Source organism: Vicia villosa, unplaced genomic scaffold, assembly GCF_029867415.1.
Source record: "Vicia villosa cultivar HV-30 ecotype Madison, WI unplaced genomic scaffold, Vvil1.0 ctg.000274F_1_1, whole genome shotgun sequence".
Taxonomy (NCBI): Eukaryota; Viridiplantae; Streptophyta; class Magnoliopsida; order Fabales; family Fabaceae; genus Vicia; species Vicia villosa.
In genome coordinates this window covers 12,501-19,173 of record NW_026705116.1, presented here as the reverse complement: position 1 = coordinate 19,173, position 6,673 = coordinate 12,501, and the positions used below count along the sequence as shown (strand labels likewise).

General features: G+C 31.0%; 1 long non-coding RNA gene across 1 annotated transcript in view; it reads left to right on the top strand.

Annotated features, from left to right (window-relative positions):
- Positions 1-1,750: 1,750 nt before the first annotated feature.
- LOC131626213 (uncharacterized) overlaps positions 1,751-6,673 on the top strand; it is a 7,021-nt gene continuing 2,098 nt past the window's right edge. The window contains exons 1-3 of the long non-coding RNA XR_009291071.1: positions 1,751-1,933; positions 2,190-2,295; positions 3,393-3,453. This is a non-coding gene — a long non-coding RNA (uncharacterized LOC131626213). The remainder of the gene's footprint in view (positions 1,934-2,189; positions 2,296-3,392; positions 3,454-6,673) is intronic.

The following is a 6,673-nucleotide window of genomic DNA, read 5'->3' as shown; positions in this document are numbered from 1 at the left end:
AAAAAAAATGAAAGAAAATGATTTAGAAAGACTGGTTCAGTTAGTGGGTTTTTAATCATTAATTTATTATTTATTAATTAATCATATTTAATTTTTTTTTAAAATTAAATAATAAATTATTATAGATTTTGGTAGAAAAATTATGTGAAAGAAGTTGTAGGATTATAATTTAGTACTATGTGATATTATTTTTTAAATTTTACCGAAACTTATAATAACAATTACTCTCGATAAACCTATCCGATAGGACGGGTATTTTTCTAGTTTTAAAGATAAAAGCTAACAAGATTTATCTTTTTCATGGCATTCTTATAACCTAAAAATATAGGAAACAAAATCTAATTCTTACTAAAATAATACATGAGTCAGGGGGTTTAATGTGGAAATTGGATGTGCTGCCCATGCAATTGGCGCAAGGCCCAAATCAATCGCCCAAGAGGATTTTGTTCCAACTTGCCAACAATGTCAAAAAAGGGGCGTGATAGGCCTTCAGAGGGGTGTATGCTAGCAACTGTGCTGGTCCATATTTTGCGAACAATTGGTTTGTTGGGTTGAACCGATTTGTAACTGTGTATGCAACATCATAGATTGTGCAAGTTATATTTTGTTGAATTGTTTTAACTTTTAAATTCTCACGGTTTTTTGGTCAAGGGCAGGGTTGTGGTGACAGGTTCTGGATTATGTACCGATGAAATATATCAGTATTGTCTCCACCGAACACTTAAATTTAATTGGATATCTGTACCCAAATTGAATGTGACATCACTTTTTTATTTTATTTTATTTTAAAATAAATTAAAATTAAAATACAATTATTTTATTTTATATTAAAAATTATTAATTAATTTTTTTTATATAATTTTATCCTCAATGTTCATAAAATATTTCTTAGTCATTCATTTAAGAAAACTATAATATCAATAATTTATTTATTATTATTTAATATTTATTATTAAAATGTTCTGATATTTAAGTTTTGTAAATTAATTAATTAAAAATGTTCACCAATTATTATTATTATTCTTTTTCTATTAATGTGTTTTGTGAATAATTTGTGTTATTTTTATTCTATTTGGTTAAATTAATAATATAGATTTTACTTATTTACTTTGAGTGGGAAGTGGGGAACAATTATGAGAGAGGTAGGACACAAAACCATAAAAACCGAGTGTAATTATAGACATGCTGGCAGATGAATTCTAAGTTCTAACACCCCATAAAATCAATATAAGAAATTCATGAATTAAATTAAAATAAATTTAGGCGAATCAATCTATTAAATCAATTTAAATATTTAATTAAAATAAAGTAAAATGTGGATTCTAACCTCCTATCAAATCAAATTAATAAATTAATGAATTCAATTAAAATGAAATAGGACAACTCAATTAATTAAAATAAAATAAATCTGGCCGTGGATCTTGACACGATTGGTGGTCATATTTCCTACTTATGGAGCAGTTTGATAGCATCCACACTTTAAGTGGTTAGCAGTAAACAAATGATAAAAAATTGAAATATTTAGCGTGACCGAGTTTACTTGGTTGGTGGTCATGTTTACAACCTTACTTGATGCCCTTTTTATTGTAGCTGACATGAAGTGGCTCAACTTTTAAGTAGGTATTAGACTCAACTTGTGATAGTAATAATTCTTACTATTACTAGCCACTACTAGCATAGATAGTCATTAATTTTTCTTGGAAAGTGGCAAAATGCATATTTTTTAATATCTCTCTTTCTTACTATTCAATACTACTACAGTACATAGTATCTCTTTTTCTTATACAGTACTCTACAATAGCATTTGAATCTTCTTCTTTGAGTAAAAGGTGATAGTCTTCAACCCAAACACTTGGAGATAGATTAAAGTTTTACAGCTAAGATACAAATTTCCTTATAATGGCAGCAAAGTATGATGATTGAATTGGCCATGGTAAATTCTCAATTCTTGCCTATCATTAGTTTTTGCTGTAGATGATAGAAGATAAAAATGACAATTTGAAGAAAGGAAGGGGAATTGGAATAGGAAATGAATGTTTACACCAAGTGAAGTTGAACCCCTTACTGGAAACTTGCTAACAAATGTTCCAACCAACTGAACTAGTCTAATAGGATATTTGCTTGCTTTGCTTAATTTATCCAACTACAAGTCTGATTCTTCTATGTTTCTTTGACCTTGATACTTGAAGGGCCACACCAAAATTGAGGTATTATCCAGAAGAATATGTTCACAGTTCATGGCAGAGGCAGTGTCATTTGTTTTGACAAAGACCCCATATGAGCAGCTCAAAATAGGTATTTTTGTCATTGTTTATTTTTCATTGTGTATATATTTCCTCCGCTGACCGTCTTGTCTTTGTTCACATGTTTAATCAATATCTCCATATTGATAAACATCTATTCCAAAATGCTTCATGGTGTTGAATTAATTCCGTCCTTTTCTCTTTAGTTTAATGGTTATATTGTAATGTATTTGAGATCTTCTGTTATATTTTCCAAATTCAATTTATTTTGAATTTCACCATGGTTGTGTTGAAAGTATTGGCGACATATTTTTTTTTACTCTTTTTCTTCAACCCGTGAAATCCGCTACCCAAGCTAACCGAACATCCAAACAGGCGGAGGATTAAAGTTTTGCAGCTGATGGTTTTCGTCGGATGTGGTTTTGTTGAATAAAGTCTTGATTAAAGAGATGAAAAAGCGGTTTGAGAGAATAACACAAACCCAAAAACATAGTCTAAACACACACAAACCCAAAAACATAGTCTCGTTTCACACAGTTAGTATATTATTAAGAATCAAGTTCTATAGGAAGCATGGTTTTAAACTGCGGTCCGTATCACCTGATGCGGTTGCAGTGTCCGCATCAACATCAGGCCGTAATTGCGGTGTGATTGCAAATTAAAATAAAAACCGCATCATAACACCGCAATAGCCGCGTCAGAACACCGCATCGACCGTATCAAGCTGCATCAGACTGCATCAAGCTGCAAAAGATTAAGCAATACTCGTAAAAATTATGGTGAATTCTTATCTACCTATCACAAAAAGTTAGGTAAAGTTATTTTAGTGTAAAATGCTTTGGAAATAACAAAAAAATATGTTATTTAATAAATAATTAAATAAGATAAAATTAAATGTTGCAATATGATTGGTGGAATGTAAGTTACCAATTTTTTATAATGGGTAGAGAAGTTGTCACCAAAAATTATTTGGTCTACTTTCTTTTTTAATTATATCGTAGATTTAAGATATATTTTAAAAGAATTAGTAATATTCAAAATGATGATGAATTATTAATGAGATATATATGAAAATTTAGTAATATTCGCAATAACCGCAAAAGATATTATGTACCTTTTTTAAACTTAACTTATTATTGCAACTTGCAGGTGTCTTATGTTGCATCGATAGAAGGATTTCCAGTCTTGGACTGCTCTTCAAAAGTATCATGTATGACGCATTTTTTTACTTCTTTATGCTGTTTTCATTTTTTCAAATTTCTACGAGTTCCCTTTAATCCACATTAATAGACAAAGAGACCATGATGACATATAGAAAAATTTACTTTATACCCCTACAATTATACCTGTACCCCTACATGAAAACAAATTGGACCTAAATACCCTTGTTTTAAATAATACACATTTTAAAAATTTTCATTTTTTCTTCACGTTTAAAAAAAAAATCAAAACACCCAAAAATATATAAACCGGAACACTTTTTTAAAGTCTTCCGGTTTAAAAAAATACATACCGGAACACTTAGAAAAAGAGTTCCGGTAGTTTTCAAGGTATTTAAAATGGGGTTTGAAAGTGCAAACCGGAACACTTATTTAAAGTGATCCGGTGGTTATTTTTTTTTAAAAAAAATTATAGATTTTATGCAACGGTTTTAAACCGTTGCCTAAAGTAATTGACATTGCCTGAAATGTATTGTGACGCTGTGATACCATAGGCAACGCTTTTGCTCTGTTCCCAGTAACTTTAGGCAACACTTTTAAAACGTTGCCTAAAGTCTAGAATTTTTTAAAAAAAATAAACCACCGGAACACTTTAAATAAGTGTTCCGGTTTGCACCTTAGCACCCACTTTATTCAACTTTAAAATTACCGGAAGACTTTAACTAACTGTTCCGGTATGTAACTTGAAAATTTTGACTACCGGAATTCTTTTTTCAAGTGTTCCGGTGTGTTTTTTTTTAAACCGAAACACTTTGAAAAAGTGTTCCGGTTTATATATTTTTAGGTGTTTTGAATTTTTTTTTTGAAATGTGAAAAAAAATGAAAAATTTTAAAATATGTATTATTAATACGAGGGTATTTCGGTCTTAATTTTTTATGTGTAGGGGTATGAGTATAATTGTAGGGGTATAAAGTAAAATTTTCTGACATATATAGTAAAGAAAAGGAAATGGACAAAAAAAAACTTTGTTTTTGTGCTGTATTTTATATTAGTTTTATTATAATTTTGATTTGAGAATAAATATAAATATCCTAATTTCTATAAACTCTTTTAAATGTTGATTTAAATAAATGAATTTTAAATTGTGGTCTTATATATTGTTGTGACAATAAGAATTTTGGTAGAGAAAAATATAAAAAAAAGACTATTTTGCAATCTGAATTTTAATTAATGTATGTTTTTTTGCAATGGAACTTACAATATTTCTTAAAAACAATATAGAATAGAGAAGATGAAAGGATGTAAGTTATGCAACTACATAAAATACAATAAACTCAACATTATTGTTATGCTTGTAACTAGGGGTGGCAAATGGGCATGCCTGCCCCGTTTAGGCCCGCCCTGCAAAAGTCCGCGAAAAAACGGGGTAGGGCGGGCTTTTTTAAAAGTGTGGGTCTAAAACCTTGCTCCGCAAAAAAGTGAGTGCGGGGCGGGAAAGCCCGTGGGCATTCGGCTTTTTAGGCCTAAAAATAATAAAATACTATAAAAAACAAATGCCTGCAAAAACCCACAAAAAACGGGACGGGGCGGGGCAGACACATTAAAGAGAGAGGACCTAAAACGTTGTCCCGCCCCGCGAAAAAGTGCCGGTAAAACGTGCTTTCCCCGCGGGCCGGGCCCGTTTTGCCACCCCTACTTGTAACCACTAAGAAAAACACATAAATTGACATAAATAAAATATAATTGAAAAATGACTAATCATGTCACTGATTAATTAACATTTAAATAACTCATTTAATTTGTAATCAAGATAGAATCTTTGAATTGTTGAAGCTTCTTATGGTAAAAGCATCTGCGAGCTGCTCTCCACCATTGATGAAATCTAAATAAATTTCTTTCATTTTCACCATATCACGAATGTAGTTGTGACACAATTCAATGTGCTTGGATCCTCCATGAAAAACTGCATTTTTAGACATTGCTATTGCAGATTGAATATCACAAAAGATAGGAGTATGATCTATAATCTTTTGATGCAAATCACTCAAAATTATTTTAAGCAGTTAACCTCATGTGTTGCCTCATTTGATGAAATAAACTTAGCATCTGTTGATGATAAAGCAACTAAGTTTTTCTTTTTAGAACTCCATGAAATAGGTTTAGTCCCTAGACAAAAAACGTAGGTTGGTGTGCTCTTTCGTTATTAAGACTTCTAGCCCAATCACTATATGTAAATTCGACTAGGTTGCTATCTTCTTCTTTCACATATTTGATTCCAAGCTTCTTAGTTTCTTAAAGATAACGAAGAATCCTCTTAACTGCTTAAAATGAAGCTAACTTAGTTCATTCATATATCTGGAATCCAAGCGAACAAAATGCATTATATCAAACCTTGTGTTGGTGAGATAAATTAAAGAACCAATTAAACTTCTATTGTTTTATCTGATTTTTTTGCACCATCATCCAACTGAAGTTTCTCGATCAAAGCCATGGAAGTTGATGCTGGTTTACAGTTCTCCATTCTGAATTTTTTAAGCATATCTGAAACATACTTCTCCTGAGCGATAAAAATTTCTTCTTTTAAGTGACAAAGTATACAACAAAACAATGCAGAAACTTAAATTAACACAAGAAAATGTTCACTTAGTTTAGTATATAACAATACCTATTATGGGGTCTATCAAGACAGGGATATGTCCACTATGATAGTATCAGTTTGAAGTACTATGCAAACAACATTCCGTTTACAACCTTCTCGCCCAATCACTATCCGTGATATACCTACCTAAGACTCGCCTTGGTATGGGAACCTTCTCAATCCCCTTCAAACACAACCGTGATAGGGCTTCAAAGACACACTTCAAAGACACAGTCACTTCAAAGACAAAATCTTCCTAAAAGATAGGGCTTCAAATATTAGTTTTTCAAATATTCTGCATATTTAGAAACTAATCATATATGTTGAAAACATATAAAATCTTATTTCCCTAAATCAAGTTCCAGATTGAATTGCACAATATTCCAAAATATTTTGCACCTGTCACTTAAAACAGACTTCAACAAATCCAATTGTACCTGATAGTCACGATGTCAGATGATTTTGCATGAGACATCTTACTCGACATATCTCTTTAGTTGAAGTGAATATAACATATTATTCAACATGTTTCCATAAGTTAGTTTTACCAAACTTATGACAACCATATAGAGTAGAGAATTACCATGGACCGCCTTTGTAGGAGATCTATTTATGATGTATGCAACACTAT